The 23,906-nt window shown below is 42.5% G+C and overlaps 1 protein-coding gene across 1 annotated transcript in view; it reads left to right on the forward strand.

The window, feature by feature from the left end:
• The first annotated feature begins 4,202 nt into the window (after positions 1-4,202).
• sv2a (synaptic vesicle glycoprotein 2A) overlaps positions 4,203-23,906 on the forward strand; it is a 47,243-nt gene continuing 27,539 nt past the window's right edge. Inside the window, exon 1 of the mRNA XM_083990403.1 lies at positions 4,203-4,322. The gene's annotated coding sequence lies outside the window, so the exon portion shown is untranslated. The remainder of the gene's footprint in view (positions 4,323-23,906) is intronic.

The following is a 23,906-nucleotide window of genomic DNA, read 5'->3' on the forward strand; positions in this document are numbered from 1 at the left end:
ATTCTGCTAATCAACTACTTTGACCTTACAGTACCTTTGTTAAACTCTTATGATGAATGTTTTATCTGACACTCGTTGCTTCCTTGTGCTGCAAATGAGGAGGTTTGTGACCAAATATCATTTTCTCTAACATTGAAAGGTTTTGACCTTACCCTGTAAAGTGCCTTGGGATAATGTTTGGTATAGTTTGGGACTATACAAATACAAATTCTATTACATTTGGAATCTTTTTGATGACACAAACAGAATAAACTAATTTCCAGGCAAAGTGTGTGTGTACATGGAGCCTACACTCTACATTTCTAATCAGCCAGGCCGGTGCCTTAGTACAGAAAAGATATCAGCCAGGACACTTATGTGCATGAGGTTACACTGATAAATACTTACAACAGCTCTAGGAATATAAAAAAAACTAAACTAAATGTAATTTATAACTCATGCTACTCAATGAGTGGCAAAAAGAGTAAAAATTATTGTTTAACACGAGTGCTTAAATGAAAAAAACAAACATGAATCCTCTGGGGATTTTTACATAATGAGAAAAACAAAAGAGATTTTGATTTACAGTTAATTAGTAAAATGTGAAAACTGTCAGACAAAGGGAGCAGTTAAATATATTTAATGAGCAATATGTTTGGACAACAACATTTTTACCATATTACCTGCAATGTCCACCAGATGGTGACAGGTGTTTGCTCAAACTCAAAATCTAAAACTAATTTTTTAATTTTCTCCTTTATCGACAAAAGTCACATTCATAGCATTTAAATAACATTATTATAAAACTGACATCCAGCTGATTATAAAATGTCAGTTCCTACAGAGACATTATGTGTGGTTTTAGAGTGTACAATTCATCACAGCATTTACAGCAGCAGATAAGAACTGGCCGAGGCACATTATTAAATTGTCCCTCACTATGTGGACGTATACAGGAAATTTGATCCTGTTTGGAAACAGTATTGTGCGTCAGCCAGGCAGGAGGTTTTTTTTAAGGAAGGTAAAGAAAACAACAAGCAGAGACAACAGCTGCAGATACACAAAATACACAAACACGGCATTTTCTCTCTGGAGGTATATTTCACGTTGCTGAGATGATAATCGAGTGTGTCAGGGCTTCAGCCAGGCCAGCTGCCGGCTGCTGCGGGGGAAAGTGTGCAGCCGTGTTTATCTGCTCTGTCATATCACCAGCAGGTTCCTCTTCCTCCTCTCTTTCTGTTGCTGCTTCTGTTGTTAATGACACATGATGATCAGTTCATTCATGTTTTCTGTAGTCTACTGGACCATTAATGTCCAGTGTGGCAACATCCAGTGTCCATAGAGGAGAAGTGTGGTCCTTAACTATGTTGTAAGGTGTCCGACTTTCACACCGTACTCAGATTTATGACCAAACTCCTGCTGAGCAGCTGACCTAACCATCGACCTCAGTTGTTGTTCATTGATGATTTGCAAATGATTTGCTTTTTGCCGCGTCCCTGGTAATTTGATCATTTTATGACTGTTTTTGCAGCCACAACTCAGATAATGTTGTTAGTGTGATATGTTTGTCTAAACTCTACTGCAGGGTACACCCATGGTTTTTTCCATCCTGTCACCCCTGCCTTCGGCTGCCTCTGCGACAACTACAGCAGCATGTTAGCAGTGTGATTGTGAGCATATTAGCATGGTATAATGTTAGCGTTTAGAACGTTCAATGTTTTCCAGCAGCGACAGAGGTGAAACACACACGGCAGTGCTAACAATATTTTCTGGTTTTGGTGCTGAATTTGGCAGAAAATGGGAACAAACTGTCACATTCAGTTATCTGCTTGAAATATGTGGATAGTGTCGACACAAAGAAGAGGAAAACACCAAACAGAGAAAAACATCACATTAATAGCTGATATTCTACTAAATCCTATAGAAACTCTCTGTATATAAACTCAGCTATGTCATTGCAGGAGTTCTCTGCAAAAAAGACATTATATAGTGATGTTCTGCTGCTCTTTGGGCAACATGGTGAAGCAAACAAGACTTTCCACTAGTGATAATGTGCCACGTCGTCACCCTCACACTGTTTTATCCCTCCCCACTATCAGGCTGAGCAGGGTGGAGGGTGGAGGAACTGTTGCCCACAGATAGCAGCCCCGAAGGCCCAGCTGATCAATAGATGATTCAAATAGACAAAAGCAGCTGAAAGCCTAGAGCAAGAAGACAGGCCTCATCTGATCTGCCCGCTCCCTGATGACAATCGGACGACAGCTGGAGCGTCAATGGACATCCGACTGAAAAGACCTGAAATGCCAGAGGCACAATGTCACACACATACTGTATGTTACCATGAATGAGCTGGTTTTAGATCAGTCAGAGGTGGGAACAACAACATCCTGAGAGGAAACAGAGATGCATTTATCTTTATTTACAGGGTGGATGACTGAGGATTTGTCAATTAATCCATTTTCATATTCTATTTTCAAGGTTGTGTTAACAGCTTGCTGCCCTCAAGTGGCCAAAAAAACCTGAGGTTTAAAGGCCCCCTCCAGACACATTATTAAACAAAATAATAATAATATTAATATTTATGTTTCTCCCACATAAAACGTGAAAAAAGAGGAGCTTGCTGGAATAATTTATTCCCTAATTTCTTCAAAGAGAAATTTTGGATCAGGCCTTAAGCCCCGCCCACCACTGCTGGTAGGTTGACAGGTGGAAGAGACGTGTATGTGTATTATGATTTTGAATAGACGATTAACGTGAGAGGAAACACCAGTGACTCTGTCACATATCTCACCCTCAGTCAGACCCACACTTGGGAGTTTTTGTGGAGTTTGTTGTGTCGTATCAGTATTCTCGAATTGCTGAGTATGTGCTGTACATACCAAACTGCCCCTTATAAAAAGTTTTCTTGTCTGTAACAACATCTATTGCATGTCTGCGGAGGGATCTCTCCTCTGTTGCTCACCCTGAGGTTTCTCCTGTATTTCCCTGTTAAAAGGGTTTTCTATGGAGTTTCTCCTCAGTGGATGTGAGGGTCTAAGGGCAGAGGATGTTGTTATGATGCCATGTAAAAAGCCCTTTGAGACAAACTGTTTGTAAAAATGGGCTATACAAATAAAATTGCCTTGCCTTGCCTTGCCCACGATGTATTTCAGTTCAAAATATCTGATATCCCCGGAATGAGTGTATTGTACCAGATTTACAAACAACTGTTACTTCTATAAATGGACCAAAACTCTACACAGCTGTGCTAATGCAAACTCTGGCGCTCTGTATTGACAAGGTTTCAGGGTTGCAGGTTAACTCATTCATGTCTTGTATTTGATATATAGCCTACTGTATGTACATATAAAAGACTTATGGACATGCTAACATGGTTAAAGAAACTTGGTTTCCATCTGAGGGGTTGTTAAAGTGTTGCTGATCACGTCACAGATCTGAAGAGACTCGGGTGTGAATGATCCAGTTAATAATGGCTGAATGCCTTCTGGCTGCTTCAGAGTGAGGCTCCTTATTGTGCACAAGACTTAATGGGACACTTGAATAGAGGAGAGTCATAATTAATGTTATTGGGAATGGGAACACCTGTGGAGGGGCTGTTTCACTTATTGAGTAATATACAGTTGGGATGTTTAGCGTGTCTTTGGAGACAAATGCTTTACAGGCTTCATTGCAGGCTATATGTTTATGTCTTATAGCACTGCAGTAATATTTTTATCACGTCCTTTCAAAATTAATAGGAGAGGGGTTTCGTTTTTTTTCCACCAGGGGCAGCCTTGTGAATTTTTTTTCTTCTTCTAACAAGGCCAATTAGAGGCACGAGCCCAAGCACGTGCAGGGAGAGGCGCGTCTTGCACAGTTGACTGCACCATCCATTTGGTGCATATGGAGCAAATGACGGTCTAAACGAGGCAACGCTGTTTCCCACCTGGCTGTGCGCTCCCCGTGTAAAGCGTGACCCCAGACTCAGGACTCACCTGTGGTCCGGTCACAGCGAGAACGTATCAATCACTTAACCCGTATCTGGTTTCGTGCAAACCGGCAGACCCCCCCTCCTCTTTCTCATAGGAATGGTGTCTGCTGGAGGAGAGATGGGAGTGGAGGAAGAGGAGGAGGAGGGGGCGGCGTCTCCATCAGGAAAAGGATGGAGTGTAGTAAGTGAAGGGGGGCGGGGGAGGGGAGGGGAGGAGGGCGCAGCTCTCTGCTACTACGTCAGCGCTCATCACAGGAGCACAGCACACAGGACCTCTCTGCTTCAAGTACTCGGGGGTGACTCCCTGCACAGCTGAAAAAGAAGGAAAAAGGCGAATTCCGTTCACCCCCCAAAACGACCATCTCCTCAAAAGGTAAGAAGATGAATGATGTTCCTTAAATGTGCCATAGTGTTTCCAACCTCCTGTTTAAACCCATTAACTTCCGCTGCTGTGGTCGTTTTAAACTGTGCACCCAGGAGCGGAGTGGCATTTAGGATGTAAGATGTTTGTTGGTTACTCGACACTGATTTCTGTCCAAACACCAGTTTATAGGCCTTTGCTGCGCAACGCGATGACCCCTAAACCCGCACCCCGGGGGGATCAACGCACAAGTGGAGCTAGGATGGTAAAAAGACTAAATAATTCATTAGGGATTTTACTATCAGACAGGATTTGAAGGTTTGCGTCTGCGGATTTTGGGGCGAAATGCGCCCTTCGCGCGTTTCGGATGTCTCGTGCGTTAAGAGCGATCACCATCATCCATCTCAGCGCAGAGGCTCCAGTGAGTGGAGGAGGCGCAGAGGGGGGATGACAGGAGGTGACGAGGGTTATGTCTTAATGCCTTTAAATAGTTTGTGGCTCCAGCTTCACAACATCGATCCAGCTCTGAGCATCTAGCGATGCGCTCAGGCACCGATGCCCTTGTCTCTGTCCGTCACCTGTCCCCCGCTCCCTCCTCAGCACACGGATATTTATCTCTGCTTCAGTCTTAACCGCACTTTTTAATCTCATTATAGAAAGTTTCTCCTCTTTATGTGCACATACACTTGATTTGTACACCAGGAGCGGCTGGAACGTGCAGGATGGAGCTGGGGTTGTCCTGTCCTGCGTCGTGCGCCACAATGACCTTGTAGAAACCCAGCGGGAGAATGTGACGGAGAGAAAGAGTGATGAGCAGTTTTTTTCCTCCCTGCTTTCCTCTGTGGTGTTGCTTTGCGGTGGTTTATGTCAGTGCGCGGTGCTGAATCGACTTTGCCCTGAGAGGGAGGAGGTTGGACACTGATGGTTGTGACCTTTTGGGTGGTTTGAACTCTGGGTTCCTGACAGAGGAACAAGGAGACTCAGCTGTAGGTTAAAACCTATGTATATGTTCAGTTGTGTGTTTTGAGGGTGGTGCGTTTTACAACTTAACATGTGTGATGTCTTGTCCCTGTGGCACTGGCAGCCATCACTGCAGCTCAGTCAGTCAGTCAGGCTGTGAGCTGTGTGCACCCACCCCTCATGAGGGATCGAGGCAGTGAAGAGAGCAGCTACTGAGCACAACATGCAGGACTCTGGGCAGCCCACTCTTATATGATGTGTAGATGGTGATTGTACAACTTACAGCCTCTTCATTAGTCTGTATCAGGCTGCAACAAGAGCTGTGGTAACACATTTTACTTTGACACACTGTGTAATGGTTCCTCTTTAAAGGAGCTCACAGCAATCAAATGCTTCCTACTGATTTTCTTTCTGCTTTAAATTATGCTTGTGACTGGATGTTGAAAATCTGCATCTGACACCAGAGTGATCACAGGAGTGTTGATGTGGCGATGGACATGAGAACATCTTCCACACCTGTGTAAGGGCTCTACTGGGTCTTTAGGAGGAAAACCAACCAGGATTCACTAAAGATTGTCTGAACAGTGTCAGGTTGGGTTGGGTTTAATCATGGTTTATGTGTTGAGTATCTGACAGATCTAGTTTCCCAATCTTCAGAAATCCCTTCTAGAGGTCAACAGTTTGACCATTACTTGTCATTTTCACTGATAATCAATTAGTTGTTGTCGAACCAAACACTAAATATTTGCTGGGTCACATTTTAGACAACTGAATATGTTTGAGGTTTGGCTGAATGAAGCTAATTTGAGAGAATAGCTTAATTGATGATGAAAATCATGCCTAGTTGCCGCTCTCATCTCTGTGGACGTTTGATTTGTGTTCATGTGTTTCTACAGTCTGACTTTGGAAGAGGATTAAACAACATGTTGATTAATTTATGAAGATCTTTTACAATTGAGCTGTCAGTCGACGTCAACGGCACACAGCGCAACCAAAGCAGTGTGACTAGACATCTTTGTTGCACACGAGGCTGACACCTTGATTTAAAGACACTGCTCCCTGACTCAGGAGCTGCACTTGAAAGCAGGAGGAGCTAAGGGAGCTGCTCCGTTTGCTGTTGTCATTTTCTGCCTGCTACCCGCGCTGATTGGGCCGTGCTCCGGTCTGTCCGTAGAGATTAGCCCCCTCACAAGTTACAACTCGCCTTTTCACTGCAGCTGGGAGAAATGGTGGTGGTTATATTAGAACAGCTTAAGAAAAATAAAGTAGAGCATCGCAGGAGAGCTCAGATGTCCACCTCCACTGTCCTGTCAAGGTGTTGTCAGGATCAGCAATAAGCACAGTTTGTTTCAACAACTAGTTCTGTGCTTCAAGGAACACTTGCTTCATTAGTAGGCTACAGATCCTTTTTTGGCTTGTGATGCTGCTGCTGCTGCCACTGAAATCCTCCTCTCTGCTAAAGGTTTTCTGTGAGGCTCAGTGATAATTGATGGCCTTTTCCCTCCTCTCCAGATGGGGTGTGGTGGGGCAGCGGAGCAGCGATTAGTGTCAAGCACATAACTCTCCATTAACAAGTGACAGTGCAGTTTTTTTTCTATATAACATCAGCCAGAGGAGGTGTACCATCGGCTCAGCTGCTTTTGTAAACTAATGCATATGATAATTATTCATTGGCCCTGTGTGCTGCTTGTGTTTATAGCGATGACATCTGTCTCTTAATTAAAAGCTCCTGCAGTTATGGAACAAAACAAGAAGGATAATATAGATTTATTTGCACATCCCAAACTTTCCTAATAGTGAAGTAACAATTTTAGATAATGGAACCTGATGGAAACTCAGTTTTGTTGGAGATTTCCTGGAAAGGAGCAGGTTATTACAGGATGAGTGGAGACAGTGTGCTAAGTGCTAATTGTAAGACCATTAAAGAGGAAGGCCCACTCATCTCCTCCAGCTTTAAGCAAAGAGAAAAATTGACGGAGGGTTTTTACTAAAATAAAATGTTATTTCTCAGGAATTATCTCCATTTTCCACACAATTGGAGCCTAATTACAAAGTCCTTACAGAGGAACCTTAATAGGTTGTTAAGCAATTCTGGGGCCTATAAAATAAAGCACCACCTCTTCTCTCCTGCACTGCGTTAAAGAATGGTGTTCAGTAGATTGAACTTAACACAGTAATGAGACACACACACACACACACACACACACACACACACACACACACACACACACACACACACACACACACACACACACACACACACACACACACACACACACACACACACACACACACGCTACAGCTCCAGCAGAAACACAAATCGCCTTGATGCGCAGGGATGCAAGAGCAAAGCTTGTAGTGGCAACAATCTAATTCACAAAACAGTAAAAAAAAACATGACTGCTGACTGTTCACAGAGAGAGAAGAGCTGCAGAGGAGCATCCTGTGGTAATAATGTCTGCATACTGAGTTTAGTCTAAAGTCGAGTTATACTATCATCTCTGCTACATAGTCTTGGGTCTGTGGTTCGGATTTGTTTACGGTACAGATTTCTATAGTTTTCCTGCTAAAATCAGTGACTGCAGCTCGTGAAGCATCTACTCAGAGAATTGCAGTGGGGTTTTGCACAGACCCAGGTGGCGATGAATCCTACTGACTTCTGTCATCACACAATATTTTCCTTTGGCCACCACAAGGTTCACACTGGTGGTAGTGAGGTGTATGGGATGGATTGCCATCAAATGTGGTGCAGACATTTATGTTCGTCTGAGGATGAATTCATTTCCAACTTGACTTTCCATTAGTGGCAGCATCACTGGGTGAAAGCTTGAATATGTATCAGCAACAATAACACCCAGCTGCTCTCTGCATGCTAATGTGCTGAACTAAGATGGTAAACATGTACCTGTGAAACACCAAATCACTGCGGTGCATAACTACAGCTTCTCTCTCCTGTTAGTCTCAAAACAGGTAACACCAGTGTCTAATTATATCTCCTCTATGGCTGACTTCATTACCTGAGGTGATTGTGTTGGTAACGGTTAATTTGTCACATCTCAATGATGATTTCATTTGCTTCATATTTGCAATTAGTCAGTTCTCAGCAGGTTAAGAGAAAGATATTTTCACAGCAGCTTATGATACAATTGACTTACAATAAAGGCGTTACACAGGTGGAGAATGCTAATGAACTCCAATGAGAGCGCTGTGAGCTGCTGTGAAACCCCACAGGTTACACACACACAGCTGTACTGTGGTGGTTTAGTCTCTCGTGCTGCTGGTTGGGATGTGCACCTCTCAGCTGCCCTCAGCCTGACTCCTCCTCAGTCCATTTTGCAGTGAGCAAAGCCAAAATGGATGCAGAGAGCTGACGTCACTGTGTTTGACATGGTGTTGCTAGCCGCCTTGGTGCCACCAGGGTGACAGTGCACACTGAGAGCCCGAGCAGGGGAACAATGACGTGACTCATGTTAGCCTGCAGATTCTCCCAAAGGGGAGCCCATGCAGCGTGGGGCTGGAGCTGTGACCCAGCAGGCCTAACAACCAATCATCATCCCCCCCCCTTTCCTCTTTCAGCCTGCTGATATGTCCTTAGCATGAATGGGCCTGCAGCCATGCAGGAACATGGTGCAGCTGAACACAACTGCCACTGCCTGTATGACTGTGTGCAGATGTCACGCTGTAGTTGGTGCAGATGAGCGGGAGCTGGGCCCAGGCTCTCCGTGAGAGGCTTTTTTATCGCACCGATACATCACGGCCGCGCTGCCACCTCTGTCCTTGTGGCCAGAAAACAAGACATGAATAATTGATGGGTCCTTCACACATGCCTCAGCAGGACTCCCCTGGAAGCTCAGGCCAGAGTAGCTGAGAGAAAAATGATGGATGAGGATGCAAGAAAAATTGCTGGTGGATGGGTGAAATTCACCAGGAGAGGCGTCGGCTGGTGATGAGGGAACGGCCAGGAAACACTGCCTGTGTGTGTGTCCTTCAGTGGAATGATACACCTCCCGTGTCCTCCAGCTCAGAGGGCATTTCAATGATATCGATTTAACATCTGATCCCTCAGACGTTGGTGCTGAGTCAATATAAAGAAAACACATTTTTCTGAATGTATTATGTTTTAATGGAAATGCTGCACCCACAGACCTCTGAAGATTATGCTATTTTATATAAGGTCTTTAATTAAACGTTTTGTGGTAGTGAGTTTTTTAATTTAGTAAAAATGAGCACTAATTACAGCTTGGCAAAAAGACTTGTTGTATAATTGCTGCCCTCCACATTTCACATATCAATGCTAATGATGAATTAATTGTACCTCTGATGCAGAGTGTAACTTCTACACAGACATTATAAATGCTGTTTGGGCTTCGTTGCATCATAAGATTCCTGTTTGACATTTGACTCAAACATAGAAACTCAGACTAAGCTATCTGTCCTGTTTCAGCTTTAAAACTACCAGTCTGTTAACTTTAATATCTTATTTAATTACAGACACATTCTGTAGGCTACATCACACCACCCTGTTATTACATCAGCAGCTAAACCTTACCGTATTGTATTATGTTTAATGACCTGTCCTACAGTCGTCTGCTGTTAAAACTTCTAAACTCTATTCTCATTTTCATCTTGTAACAACAGATCTAAATAACCACTTAACCTTAGCTGGTCCATATGTTCCATCCTTTAAATGGAGTAAAGTGAAAAGTGTCCTCGAGCTAGATGCTCTGATCCCAGCTGGAGATTTTAAAGCTTTATGATCTGATGTTTTTAATGACTCTTGTAACTGCCTTTGTGAGCTCTTAGTTGATTCCGGATGTCTGAATATTTTTTTAGGACAAAAAACTTGTTTACCATGACTGGGATGACTGGGAGTATTTCAGGAGCATGTAGCGATGAGGTGAAGATCTAAACCATTTTACGACATGTCTGCTGTTTCCTACTCCTTCTTTCCTTCTGCCTTCTTCTTCATCGGTTTATTTATTAATGCAAACTTGCAAAACATGCTCTCTGGCTGGCTGGATTTTCCATTTGGGCTGCCATACATGGCAGCGCAAGATGGCGACACTCTCTAAAGCAAGACCCTTGCTATATGTATATATAAAAGAATAATTATATGGCTACGAAAACCAAACAAATTTTATTTTATAGTGATTATATTCATGGGTAGAATATTCAGATTTTGCCAGTAAACCTTGCCAATTACTACACACTGGACCTTTAGCATTATAACATTTGCCAACTGTAGGTTTTTCGATACACCTTGAATCATTATTAACATTATTAGTGATCTTGAGGGGAACATGAATGAAACTATATGGTCAATCCATCCAGCACCTCCTGTGACACAAACTCTCATGATGGTGCAACAGTAAATGTCAGGAAATCACCAAAGCCAGTAGGGTTCATCCTCTGAAGACCATGAACATCTGCACAAAATTTCTCAAAAACACACCCAGTGTTTGTTGAGATATTGAGGCCAGATCATCAGGTGACACTGGCATCAAACACAGCCAGATATTTAAATCAGTAGACGTGAAAGCTTTCATGCAGTAGGTTGAATCTCTGTAGTTTATCCCACTGAGTCTGTCAGAAGTTTATTCAGCTCGTCTCCCAGTGCTCAGAAGTCTCCTCCTACACTTAATGTTTCATTGAGAGGCAATCAGCCGCCTTGTCTCCCTGTTTCCACATTGGAGAGCTCATCTGGAACGAACGTACTAATCAGTGTAATTTCCTCCTGTGGTCCCATCGCAGCAGCGGACAGTGTGCTTTTATTAGGAGTGTGGGCGTTTGTTGACTCAGTCTTGTTTGGGCGGGGGGGGCATCTTCAAACAGAGCAGGCGCGTGGGCCGCGTCTGACCCGACCCAGGATGCCACGCTCCTGTTACACTCATGAGAGCGGAGAAGACTCTCCAACAGACTGATGACACAGCCGAGCTGATATTGACTTCCGTGTGTGTTTTTCGTGCATCTCAGTGGACTGTGAGGAGCAACAATTAAAAATGTGCCCAGATAGAAGGAAAACAAACACGTGAGTCTGATAGTTTTACTCATGTTGACTTCAGGGAGGACATCATGTTCATGTTGCTTAGAAACTATGTGAGTGCTCTAAATCAACATGTCAGCGAGTCTCAGAAAAGCCGAGACACCTATACAATCCATTAAAAACAGACTGTGAATCCACATCCAGCCTGTACTCTGAAATATACTTATACTCTGAAAGATGCTGAGTAACATATAAATGTTAAGCTGAGTTTTTTCTTCTTTTTAATAAAATGGATATTTGGCGTCATCGCACAGTATTTCATTCAGCTTCCCCGTCTTCTCCACACATCTTTTCTTTCTATCCATCATCATGTCATGTTGATGAGGAGGGTTAGGTTTAGCCTCAGGGACAGGGACAATCTATCAGAGGGGAAAAGTCACTGTGTGCGTCACAGCGAGGAATCAAAGATGTCAAGAGGAAGGAATTCAGCTCTGCATGGCATTACCAGCCATCTGCAGCTCCGAGGGTCCGCCACTGACCTGATCGCTCCTACCTCTCTCTCTCTCTCTCTCTCTCTCTGTCTTTTACTCACACACATATGCTGCAGTACGGTAACATGCGTTTCTACTTCACTCTGGCACGTGCAGCATACGTGTCAACGCTCAGTCCCATCTCACTATCTGCAGCCTCTGTGCCGTCCAATCAGCATCAGGATTTAGTTCAGTGTGTAAATGAGGGTGGAGCAGTAACACAAAATCTACAGTTGCCTATAGACACAGTTTGTGCTGATCATTGATTGTTGTTATTATGAATTCTAACACCCATTTGCACATTTGCTGTATCATCCTATGTTATATAGACAGTGGAAAACCATTCTAATGAAATTCAGCTGCACAGCCTTTCTTCACTGTATGAGTCTGGTCACATCTCATTAATGGTTTTTTAACCTTAAATGAATCCAGTTTCCAACTTTTCTCCTCACAAGTCGTAAACAGTATATCTTATGCTTTTATTGTTAGTCAGCCAATTTAATATTTGACTGGCAGAATGTTTAACCAAGACAATAATTAGCAGTTTAATGAGTGAAACTAATCATTAATTGCATCCATAATTTAGAGTAGAGACTATGATAAGTGGATTAATGAATTTTTCCATTTGAATTTAAAAATTAACAGGCAACTGATAATTAATTTTGATAATTTATTTCACCAAAGGTCACTGCCTCAGCTTCTCCACTGTGAATATCTGCTGGTTTTCTGACTGTAAACTGAATATCTTCATGTTGTATAAAACAGGACAAGTGAACACATCACTTTTTTCACGCTATTCTGACAACAATCTGCATGAAAATAATAATCAGTTGCCTCTCCAATGGAGGCGTTAGCTAATGTGTGAAACTGTGTGTGTCTTCATGTAAATGTGTACGTGTGTGGCATTGTGTTACTCTGTGGTGATGAAAGCTGAGGTTATATTTGGAGACAGGAATGACTCATCCTGGCAGGAAAACGAGGGGCTGTTAATTGGATGCATCTCTAAACGGATACATTTCCTCTCGTTTGATCCTGGTTTTTATTTCCACAAACTGCTCAGCTCACACTGCTGCTGCCCCTCCAGCTGTGGCTCCAACCTGCCTGAGCCTAGTGTATACAGGACTGTTGTCTGCTGGTGATGTGAGACGTTCACAGGGAAAATGATCCGTCTCAGTGACCTGAGAACTGCAGTCTCAGAAATATTTCAAATACAGTGTTTATAACAACATGAAGTTATTTACAGTAAATCCATGAGGTCAAAGTCAAGATTACCTCATTTACACCTGGCATTGAAATACCTTTGGGAGATCAGATAGCACTTGACATAATGAAATAGAGGTGTGATGCATCGAAGATGGATTGTGATCCATAGTGACCATAAACACTTATGTGGGAAATCCATATGGGAAATATGTAATTAAATGTGGCTATTTGAAACCAACAAGGTACTGTAGCTAAGCTGCTAGCAGCCACTGGCAGTGACACAGCTCTTCTTCTGCTATCTTTTTGTGGTTCTGTTGTTTTTTGGATCCATTCAAACAAGAGGAGGATGTGATGATGCAATCAGATACCAATCCAATCTCATAATGAACTAGAGACAGACAGTACATTAGGCTGTACTAATAACAGTAGGTGTATGTGATGTAGTCAGATTAAATCATATGCTACCTCGAATTGAATCGAAATTATTATTGCCTGCATATGAATCTCATTGTAGCCACAGAGTCGTTGTGTTTAAGACAAGATCAAAACCACTGTCCAGCATCCCCTTGGTTTCTCTTAGAAGTTGTTGTTGCTTGTCCCAGTTTCCCTTCATTGTGTGTTTTATCTTTTGTTCTAGAAACTTTTCTCAGATCTGGCATTAAACAGCATCTCAGGTGATTTGATTGCAAGTGGATACAAGTATAAAGGAAGAAAATACTGTGACAGGTGATGTCATAGATTTACTTCAAGTTGTCTTATATTTTACTGTTCCCTTATAAATCTAATATGGTGAATGAATCAGCAAGCAGTTGCCTACTTCTTGACAAGGCTATCTGGCTAGCCAGTCCAGTATTGACTGTCTTTTAGCTTTGTTCTCTGACAGAAATGTGTAGCTCTAGCTGCTAACAGCTATGTTAACAGCTAGTCGCTAACTTTGTCTGCTGTTTGGTGCTAAGCAGGTAGATAACAGCTGCCTTATTGGTGCTTTTGAAATGAAAACAGCTGCCTGGAGCTGGATGAAAGTGTTCAGACTGAAACTTGCTGCAGGCAAGTCGAGGGCTGTAAAACCAGACCAATGAGCTGGAAACATGTTATAAAGCTCAATTGAGCTGAAAGGAACTGAAGAGTTTGGAGATGATTCTCTGTGGGTTTCTTGTCACCTTTTTTGTACAGGCAGTCGCATCACACAGCGATGCCATACGAATATCGAGGAGTGCAGCTTTAACGTAACTCTTTTATATTTTAATATGATATGAGATGATGTACAGACCTTTGTTTGCACCGTCCAAGTGCCTCAAAGCAACATTGGTGTTGGTTGGAAAAGCCCTCCGGTCATTATGATTATCTCTGCAGGGAGGAGGCCAGAGGTTGCACTTCACCATTTGTTTCAGCATGAGCACAATCGTTGATTATTTTAACATTACGATGGAGTTGACATAGTCAGTTTAAACCAAATATTTTTTTGTCCAAACTTTAATCATAGCATTACAGGACAAATCACACACTTGACATTTAATGTGGATGATTTGTTGTGTTCTTAATGTTGATAATGAATATTTTTCAGCTGTTGGCATCTCAGTGTTTTGTCCACCTGTAGTGAAACTATGTCTGTTCTCTTTTAGATACAACATCTTGGCCTCTGGTAGTTTGACACCCATAGTTTACTGCTCCATTTATTATCTCCATGTATCTCCACTGGTCATGACGATCAAATAATGTGGATATGAATGATGTGATTACACAAAATGGTTGTGTGATGAAACCAAAGTGTTTGCCATGTGAAAACATGAGAGAATACTCATGTTTAGAGAGAAACTGTGACACAGGTTTTCTGTGGGCACCAGGGAGGGGAGATAGAGAGAGAGAGCAGAATAAAAGATATTAAGTCTGTCCCGCTCACGCTGTCAAGAAAATAAATCGAGTTGCGAGCGTGATGGGGTTTCATCAGAGATAGTTTATTCAGGGAGCGGTTTCTGTGAGTCGAGGGGTTTGAGGGCGACAGTCACGGTGGTGTGTATGAACTGTCGACCGGTTTCTTCCCCCTCATCCATCTTCTCCGTGCCAGAAACCACTTGTCTTTTCCTCCTGCCAAAAACTGTCCACTGCTAAATGGGTCTTGTATTTGCACTAAATAAAATGTCTTGCCACTATCATCGAGTGCCAAGGCCTGATGTAGAGGAAGGAATCTATTTTGGACAGCTCACTTTAGCAGATGCTTTTAATGCTCCTGCTTTTAACGGTGCGGTAAAGAGTGACTGTTAAACACTGAGGGCTCTCAGGCTGAGGTGGGAATGGCTGTTGTGCTCTGGTGATGAAAGAACTTCCTTGTCAGAGTCGGACTAATGTGGTTACAACTCCTTCAGTGGCGGCTGCAAATCTCCTGTGTGAGGTAAACAGTGGAGATGTGGGCAGACGAAATATAATAGTCCCAATGCACGACTTGAGAAAATCAATGAGGCTCACTGCTTAAAACACAACCTGCGATACTGAATTACACTGTTGCATTATTTGGAGACATTATTAAAGGTCCCATTTTAAATAAAGTGTGATGTCTTTAGGTTGATCATATAGCAGCAGGGGGTTCTGTATTAGTACTGTGGAAGTATCAAAGCCTCAGTCCACAGTGGAAGCATCAAAGCCTCAGTCCACAGTGAACACACGACCACTTCAACAGCCAGTCCTGGCTCGGTCATCAACCTCAGCCTATCAGAGCGAAGAGCTGTAAGAGTAATGAACTACTACTGATGAACTAATTTAAAACCACAAATACATGTTCAAATGAATAACTAAAATAGAGTCAAATAGACCTTTAATTAAAAAAAGATACAATTTTTTTTTCTGTAATTGGATGATCCATCCATTTAAATTTCAAGGAAAACAAAATGAACAACCTGATCTCAGCCCTTTTAACAACACCAGTCTGTTTCTAACAAGCTGTTGACACATTTGCCTCCTACATTTAATATTAACAAAGAGACTCTGGCTTCACCATCAATATTAACATGCTCGCCATCAGAGCTGAGAAACATCGCGCATCGAAGTGTCTCAGCAGTGACGGGTTTAATGTTTCCTGAAATAGGCAATTCTCAGATTTTTTTTTTTCAATGTCTCCATCATAGAAATAAAACTGTGTAAATCCACGGTACAGTTTGAGCCTCAGGCTCCAAGACACTGGCATTCATGTAGTTGCCACATTTTTGCCTGCCGTCCTTTGTTAGCACGCTTTTAGCCAGCTACCTTGTGTGTTGCACATGTGTTTGGTTTTTGTATGTGCGTGTGTGTGTATGTGTGTATGGCTGCATTACCCTTCCCTGTGGCATTTTCTCTGCTCACTAGAAGAAAATGGGATTACATAATTAAGTCTTTCATCAGCAGCAGACAACAGCCAGCGTTGTTGCCCCCTCCCATCGACTGTTGATTTATTATCAATTCACACTTCATTACAGATGCCAGAGCAGTTTGGAAAACTACTTTGTTTCACAGTATAGTCTTTTACAATCTGAGCCCATCTGTTTTCTCATTACTCCACAAAGCATTTAGACTTCATCAGACACCACTTTCATTCGGGGACATCAGCCGTGCAGCAGGGCTGTATCTTTATTCTTGGAAAGTCTTTGTGATATTTCCACTGCGCCGAGAAAGCAGCTGCACAGTCGCCCTGCACATTAACACCAGGAGAGAATCTGTTATTCATGGGCAGAGAGTCAACCAACACCCACTCCCATCTCCCCGTCTCCAGCTTGTGAAAGGCTAATCGCGTGGTGACGAGCCGCTTCAGTGCTTTCAGACGGGCCTCGAGAGTCTCCTGGTGTAAAGGTCGTGATCATGGTGACGAAAGGGGTGTGTGTGGGGGGGGGGGGGGGCAACCAATCGTGTTACTGAACGCTGAACGAGACAGAGAATTGATTGTGTCACCGTGCAGAGATGGATGGAGGAGGTTGCAGCCGAGCACTGGACACTGACAGGACAAAGTGACCTGGAGCAGGACGACATGATATAAACACATTTACTGTATAGCTGCAACAAACTGTCCAAACCCAAATCAATTAGGAAATCAATAGAGACGGTTTTTACCTCTGATAGTGAAGATTAAAATGTATAATACATAACCTACAGCATTATCCACAGTGGAATGACAACAAACTCAAAGGCTTCATAAATCTCTATAATTTTTTAACCATTTGTAAAAGCTTTGATTATGGCCAATAAGATACTCACTAAGTGTTGATTTATTATTATTGCAAACTGGGTCTATAAATGTTGATTTGCTTGCTTGTATTTCATTAGCAATTAATCTGTTTCTGCTATCTGACTAGCTGATCATTTTATTTATTAGATGTGAAAAAACAGCAAAACCCCACAGTCCAAAATCCAGATATTCAACTTACAGCTGTTGTGGCAGAAAGAGGTGAAACAAAAGAGGAATCAGATGGTCGAGAGACACAAGTGTCTGATGGGGATCTCTTTATTTCAACACAGCTCCGTAACCAGCGTAGGCTCGAGATATCTTCCCACATTACAAAGAATGACATGCCTTTTTATACCAAACCCAGGCTATGTGTGTGTGTGTGTGTATACCGATCTCATCCTGTTTACCAGACGTTTTGGCAACTTTAACCCAAAAGGGAAAAGAGGGGGAACAGCTTATTATCATTTATCTTGGGCTCTGATCACTATGTGTGTATGTGTGTGTGTGGTGCATTTCCCAATATTTCCTGGCTCTCCTGATGTTTTTGTCAGCTTGTTCCGCGCCTGTACGGGTCATGGTAAACTAGTTCAAATCTCGGGTGTCCTGGGTTTCGCAATCCTAATAGCGCCCTACCAAGAACATGAGGTGATATGATTTGCACTGTTATTCTCCTACACAGCATAAAGTCTTTACGTTTAAGAAGCTGGAACCATCAAATATTTGGCATTTCTGTTAAAAACGTGATTTTATTATCAAAATAACTGTGGATTTACAGTGTGGTTAACTGACTAATCGTTGCCGCTCCACACGTGTTTCAAACCGTGTTCAGCTGACGTGTGCCAACTGAACACTGCACCACTCAAATGACATTGTCCTTTTATTAGGAAACTTCCTCAGAAAGTATTACACAAAGACTTGACTGCCCTTCATCAGTCCTCCATATTCAACATGTTCACATGGCTTTAAATTTAGTTTCTGTGCCCTCAACACTACAGTATTTGTCTTTGATGGCAGCAGCGTAGGCCGCGGGAAAATGTCAAAACTGACGCAGATGCAGTGAAAGTGATTATTTTCCACCAGCTGCTGTCGTTCCAAACAAATGAATTCTCCCCCAGAAAGTCTTTTCAGTGTGTGTAGCCCACTGTGTAGAGCCTGCAAAAGAATGAATCAGCATTTACGCACTTGAAAGCAGCGCTGCCGTGCCGGGTTTTTCCATCTTCGTACATGAATTTATGAAAACTGCAACAAAAAAAAAACAGATCTCATCTGTAATGCGCCCTGTCTGCTCCGAAGCAGCTTCACTACATCACAGGCTGCAGGGGACTCAGAGTGTGGCCCATCGTCACAGGTCTAAATCTTTGTAGCTGTGTTGTACAGTGCATCAAAGACCAATCAACAGCTGAACATGTGAGTCAAGGCAGAGCAACTAATGCAACACAATTTGCTAATTATGACTGTGCAGTAACTGGCTCCATATGTTTGTGTTTTTTTTATGACATCTAAGCTCATTTAGCACATGGTTGAACCTCCAGGCGGCCACTCCATGAACTGGTCAGTGAGTTAACACAAACTAAAATGAGCAATTTGGCTGATGACGAAGCACCAAATGTCTTTCACAGCATTTGCTCGTGATGTGATGCTGCGTGTCGGGGCGAGAAGCTGTTGAAACCAAATAGCAGCAAAACTGTTTTAATTCATTTTAAAAAACGACTATTATTGAATGCTGAGCGGTGCCAGAGGTATTGCATCTTTACTCTGAGTCCAGCCTGATCCCTGAGTTTCAGTCCAAATCCATTTAAAGCCTGTGGCCTGAGGGGCGTTTGAGACCAGTCGGCTTCAACTGAAAGACCTGACCCGAAGGCAGTGTCACCGAGCCTCCACTCACTCACCAGAAGTCGATTTAGCCCCCGATGTTTGTTCCCGAAGCGTTTGTGTATTTGATCCCCACATACTGGTCACTGATGTTATATATAGAGACATTAGCTCTGTGTATAGTGCTGATGTTGAAGTGATTTATGGAGCAGAGCCACAGACAGGAATTCAACTTGACATTTTTGTTTTGTATTTAGAAAATGAAGAAGGCTCAGTTAAATATTTGCTGTATTGACTGACATGATATTTTGTTTTTTACATTGATGGCCCTCAGAGGATGAAGCCCAGTATTTATAGTGACTGTAACCCCAACCATTAGAGATTGCCATGAAACTTTGCATACACTTAGTGCCATGACTAATTAGCATTTTAATAAATATTTTCATCTGAATAGTATCAGCATGGTTTTATTATTATTATTTTAAATATATTTTTGGGGCTTTTTTGCCTTTAATGGACAGGAGAGTTGAGAGAGAGACAGGAAATGGGAGGCAGAGAGGAGGGGAATGACATGCAGGATAGGGACGCTCGACACGGGATTTGAACCGGGGGCGGGTCCTCTACCAACTGAGCTAAACACCGCCCCAGCATGGTTTCATTATTAATGTCAGGAACAATTTAGCATCCTTATTTTTTCAACTTCAACTTTTCAACGTTAGGAACTTCACATGTGTAAAAGCATCAGTAATGACCCAACAACAACAACAACAGTCTACTTTAGACAGAGACATGTTAAATGAAAAACACAATGAAATATCCAGTAAAATTAAAGGGTAAAAATGATATAACAATTTTTAATATGTCTTTTTAAAGGAGACATATTATGGAAATATACATTTTTTAAGGCTCCATATATTTGGGTGTTTGTCTTGCCATCCGGCCCCAAAAATGTGAGATTTGACAAAAAAATTCTGTAATGTGCAGGTTCCCTAGATTGAAATTTGTGTAGTTTTACGAGCTGTTCCCTCGGTTGTCTGCCAATGATTTAGCTAGTTTTTGAATTTGTATAACACCACCCCTACCATGGTACCAGTAGAAGGGACAGGGCAAGCAGTGGTTCATTTGCATTTAAAGGGACAGGCACTGAAACCAGCCGTTCTGAACAGGGCTGTTTTGAACGGATGAAAAAATAGCTTTGATGTTTGATGATTGTGACCGAACCATGTCACAGACATGTCTTTAAGACACCTGGGAACTATTTTAATTTGTGGAAAAGGGGCATAATATGTCTCCTTTAAGTAATTCTGCTTCTTTTTTAAAATAATCTGAGATCAGCTTCTTGGAAACTCTGGATAAAGTAAATTATATTTGACACTATCAACAGGAAGTTTCAAAGGTTGAGGAATGCCAAGCTGCAGCCATTACACATTATCATCTGATCAAAGAGAGGTATTAAAGTTTACAAAATTAAAATTTGTTTTCATTAATCTCACTGTATCAGAGGGAGGAGAGACACTAACGAAGCTGGCTCCTCTTCTGCTTGGGTTTTAGTTTTAGCTGGCTCTCTGCGAGCTCGTTCTTAGAAACTCACTCGTCCCAGAAGACCTTTGGGTCGTGTGATGTTGACTTGGCAGTAGTGTGTGTGTGTGTGTGTGTGTGTGTGTGTGTGTGTGTGAGTGAGTGAGCACCCCAGAGGCTACACAGGAACCTTTCAGAGATTCCCTCCCTCCTGCCTGCTACACCCCTCCCTCCTCTTTTCTTGTTGCATCTGCTGCTTCCTCGCTATAATAACATCACCATGTGCTGGTTGCACTTTCACAAATAGGTCAAAAACGTATTAATGAACAGGACTGGTGATAATAACGGTGTCACTGAGGTTTGTTTGGCACTTATCCAGTGTAATTTAACACCACCCCTCTATATCCGGCCTGATATTAATTACATGGCTCATGGATTTATTGATTACCCTGCTGTCAGGGCAGTCTGATCACTTCCTAGACATCGAGACTACAATAAACACAGAGCACATATTGATACTACAGTGTTGCAAAGGTTTATTAAACACATACACACAGCGTGATAAAATGATTTGTCTCATTATATTTGATGTGTGTTAATGTCTTTTATCCTCACAATACAACAACAAAAAAGGACATGTACTGTAACTGGACCCTTTATAATTCAGAGTGAGGAAATATAACAAGCCAGCGGAACATGAAATAAGCAGAGAGGGAAAAAAGGAAAAGAGGAAAGGGAGAAAATGATGCACTGCAGTTGTTCATCAGGACGGTGATTTGCAGTCATAGCTTAGCAACCGTAAGGCATGGAAAGCCTGTCAGGCTTCATGTTTCTCTGGACTGAACACAGTGTTTTACTCACTGTGTGGAGTGTAGGCCAACGCTAACAGCTCTGCTCAGGTTTGAGGACAGCTACAGAAGAGCTACATTTGTCCTCATGCTTAGTGTTATATCTTTGAAAATATTTGAAAATAATAATTAAAGAAATAATGCGTACATATCTGTGATGCTGCCATTAAAAGCTTGACAGGCAGCAGTGAGCTGTCAGTCACGGCAGTGTAATTCTCTCCAGCAGCCACCTGTTCTCTCCAACACTTAATTAGAAGTACACGCATGACAGGGTGTATAAGTAGATACAGAAGAAGTGACCTCATGTGTGACATTGGGTTGATTTCATGTGATTCCAGCTGGAGCAGGATGTCAGGGCGGGACATTACAGACAGGAGGGGTTGAACCAGAGCAAACATGGATGACTGCAATAGCTGTTAAGACTGTCTTCACCCTTTTTATTCCAGTGGGCAGTGGAGTATAGGAGCACTTTAAACTCTCTGCCTTTCTGCTCATTTCATTTTAATAGGCATAAAATTAAAGGCTTTATGTGATGGGAGAGCAGAGTGAGCGGCTGTTCTCTCACCTCCTGTTACTGTCTGCAAGTCAATATCATATACTGCTTATTGCAAGAGAGTCTGGGTTTGTCAGATAGAAGCACCAACCATATGATAGCTGTGTTATTTGCAATATTGTTTCAAAAATGGGAGACAAGTAATGTATGTTAATTTATCTCCCTGCCATTTTCTGCCTTCATTTGACAGAACCAATGCAGACAGACAGGAAATTCAAAAAGAGGAGAGGGGAGTCAATAACTGCTCAGGGCATTAGGGCAACATTTCTGCCCCCTTTGTTTTAACATTTTGTGCCTGTAGAGTAAATAGGTCCTGTATACTGTGTGGAAGAAATGGCAGCACTTGATCTCTATTAGTTGGTGTTTATGAGCATATTTCATATTTGCACAACTGTATCTCCTGCGGGCACTGGGAACTGGATGCTGGTGTATAAACAGATAATGGATGGCAGTGTAGTAAACAGCAACACAGTAATAATAATGTAGAATGAATCTTTGCAGGGCAAGTTGACATGTTCTGTAAATACATAATAGCTGCTTACAACTCTATTATAGTGTTTTATAAATCAACAGTGTGACAGTGTTCTGCTCTGGCACTGTTAGTAGTCATGTTGTTGGGTGCGGCCTGCTCTGTCGGGCTGAATACTTACTCTCTCTCTCTCCCGCTGAGCTGTTGGCTGCCGCTGCTCTTTTTAAAGACACCGTGGGAAGCTACCAGAATGACTCCAGTGTTGGCCACAGCTGCAGTCGACCCCCCGGAGACCGGCTCTCCAGGAGCGCATCAACCCTGCTTGGTCTCCTGAGCGCACACATGCTGGAGATTTGCTATTGTTGCAGACCAGGAGTAAACAGTCTCATCTCGGAGATGCTGAAAAACGGCAGGCCGCAATCAGGGCTACAGTAATAGAACGAAGCTTGTCAACTCACAGGTTAAAGCTGTGGTGTGGACAGGGGGCAAGAGCAGGGAGCAGAGTGTGGTTTAGTGTTGTCAGAAATGTGCTACACCTTGTCAAGTTGCTCTTTAGGGATTTAAAGAGACTTGAACAGCTGAATGTGTTTAGTATCTGACCAAATAAGGATGATTTATATTTATATAATTTTCACTAATATATTCATTTTTTATCCATTAATCATTTGGCAACTAGTCAAGTTTATCAGCATTGGGTATTTACCTCAATACCATTTGGATACACACTAAAATGTGTCCCTTGCACAAAATACTGAAAACGTTATGTGTAGCGGCTGTTGTCTGTCTGCGGTCTGCCCAATTTCACGTGAATGCAGCATGAAAAATACAATTGAGTTGCTTGCAATATACAACCGCAACGCTAGATGAGAGTAATTCCTACACAATGTACCTTTAATTTAAGATACTTTCCTACCGCCATGTCAGATGAGAAGGTTGATACCACTCTGTAAAGCATTTAGGCTGAGCCAGGCTAGCTGTCTCCTCCTGTTTCTTGTCTTCATGTTAAGCTAAGCTAACTACCAGCTGCTGGTTGTCCATCCTTGTTCTCAGCTCTCAGAGAGCAAACCAGAGTGAGACAAGCCAAACAAGCCTTACAGGTGAACATATTTCATTTCTGAGGGAAATATAAAGCAAAGGATCACTCATTTAAACAGCATTATTCATGTGCAGATGGTGTGTGTGTGTGTGTGTGTGTGTGTGTATCAAGCCTACAATATCCACAATTCCTAGCTTGTCAGACGCTCACTGAAACACATATGGTAATGATGTCGCCCCTGCTGAGTGTGTTTTGGCCATTTGTTGAGCTTTTCCTCGGCGCAGCAGGTTCCCATCAGTGAGACAAACAAGGGCGGCATCCCAGCGACAGAGGTGTCAGAGCAGAGAGCCGGGGTGGCCGCTGATGGATTCATGATTGCCTTTTTTTTTGTTGTCCATCCTGCATTTTTCTCCGCTCCTGTCTAATCCAGGTCGGAAAAGTAGAGGCGAAGCTGTGAGAACAGCACAGGGCCTGTTTCCAGTAGTACAGTTAGTG

The sequence above is a fragment of the Trachurus trachurus genome (genome assembly GCF_905171665.1).
Source record: "Trachurus trachurus genome assembly, chromosome: 16".
In the NCBI taxonomy this organism is placed as follows: Eukaryota; Metazoa; Chordata; class Actinopteri; order Carangiformes; family Carangidae; genus Trachurus; species Trachurus trachurus.